The following is a 2,023-nucleotide window of genomic DNA, read 5'->3' on the forward strand; positions in this document are numbered from 1 at the left end:
TACCAAGCACTGACTTCCCAACCAATAACTTCTCTGTTCAAGCAGCCTGCAGCAGATGGACCCTGGCAATAAGGAGTCATGGAATGGGGAGAGTTGGGAAGAATCAGAAACACAGAGGCCAAGGGAGAGAGCCAGGCACAGAGCAGCTTCTAGGCTGCAAACATGTGTAGCACAGTGTTCTAGGCTCCCTTGCGCTCCAGGGTTGTGGAGGTTTCTTGAGTATCTCTAATGCTGGAAGTCTCTGCCTCCTCTCTCTCTCCAGGCTCTGCTTGTCATTCCAGATAGACCATGAGTGTCTACAGCCGTGAAATTCCTGGCACAGAACCCTGGCCTCCTGGAATAGCTACTTTCCTAACAGAATAACAGCCATATAAATGTAGTGTGTTGAATTCAACAGTGTGAAAACAAAGGGCAGAGGAAGGATAATTCCTGGGTATTGAGCTGAGACACCTGCCATATACTGTTGTCTGTGTTGTATACTGCTGCATTTTCCATTCATAAAGTAGACATTGTTAATTTGCGTGTTTATTACAACAATTTTTCTGAAAGACGACTGTTAATTGTTTGATGAAATTAGTATATTATAACAATTTTCAGACATACAGAAAAAAGTGTTTAGAGAAAGGGGTGCCCCTTTCTCATTGATTGTATGGACCAGTGGCAGCTCTGTTAGCAAATGCAGAATTTCAATTCAGGGGCTACTTTTTGCTCTTGTCCACACACCAGCCCAAACTGCCAGGAAACTCCTAATGGTGAGCGTGGGTGACCAGCATGGGCGACTGGACAGCACTAAAAGGACAGTCTCAGGTGCACATTTACAGATGTTGAGAAGGACGCAGAACCATGGACCTTTTGGCATCTTGAATGTGCATTGGAGAGGTTGTCTGTTCTGCCTTCACACTTGGATTTCTGGCTTCCCCAGTATGAGAATTGCATGCTGATGTGTGGATTTCAAAGCAATTATTGAGACCTAAGGGCTCTATTAAGCAAAAATGGCTGGCTGAATCCTCAAGCTTCGGTGACGTGGTCGCTATGGTGTTTAATCCTGACTCATGGACCCACAGGCTCTCTCCCAGATTGCAGAGCGAAGATTTCTGTGATCGACCTCATCTGACTGCTCACATCTTTGCATTTTGTGTGTGCGTGTGTGTGTGTGTGTGTGTGTGTGTGTGTGTGTAAGCATGCGTGCAAGCTCACTCATATGTGTAATGAATGCACTTTGGCTTCCCTCTAAAATTCTTATTGAAATACTGATACAGATTGCTTTTGGCCACATTCAGTTTCAAGGTGGGAAAAACCAATTTGCTCCGCTGAAACAAACAGGGCGGAAAACATGTCAGCAGTCTTGGGCTGTCATGTTTGGGGAGGGGTTTTAGTAATGAGGGGCCCTAAGTCTGGGCATGGCTCCACGGTCTACCACTGCAAGGCCTCTTTCTCCCTTTCTTCCCCTCCGCTCTCTGCCTCCTCAACTGAACAGGAAGAGCTTTGAGTTGAAAGAGCCGCAAGTCACTGAAATCCCTGGGTTCCCTTCATCCTGTTATGTCTCCTTTAAGGAGACACCTGACAGCCCTTTTCTCACAAAGCTCTTTTAGGGGGGGTCACTCCCTAATGTCCCATGTGAGCAACCCAGACCCTCTTGCTGAATTCTGTATATTTTGAGGGGATGGAGGGAGGTAAATAGGTTTATTTACTTATTAAAAAAATTTTTTTAGTGGAGGTACTAGGGATTGAACCCAGGACCTTGTGCATGCTAAACATGCACTCTACCACTGAGATATACCCTCCCCTAGATCAATTCTGTATATTTTGCTGGTTACTGAATATCTAAGAAGAAGAGATGTATCAAACTCAATATTTAAAAGATAAAACATATTAGTTACCTTCCCCATTTACCACTACTTCTTCTGCCATGTTCCCTACTTTGGTGCAGTGGCTGTGAGGGTGCACCTAGCAGAACTCCAACTACAGGGAGTGTAATTGGACAAGGATCCACTGTGCTCTGAAATCTGTCACTGTGTTTGTG

Source organism: Camelus dromedarius, chromosome 12, assembly GCF_036321535.1.
Source record: "Camelus dromedarius isolate mCamDro1 chromosome 12, mCamDro1.pat, whole genome shotgun sequence".
Taxonomy (NCBI): domain Eukaryota; kingdom Metazoa; phylum Chordata; class Mammalia; order Artiodactyla; family Camelidae; genus Camelus; species Camelus dromedarius.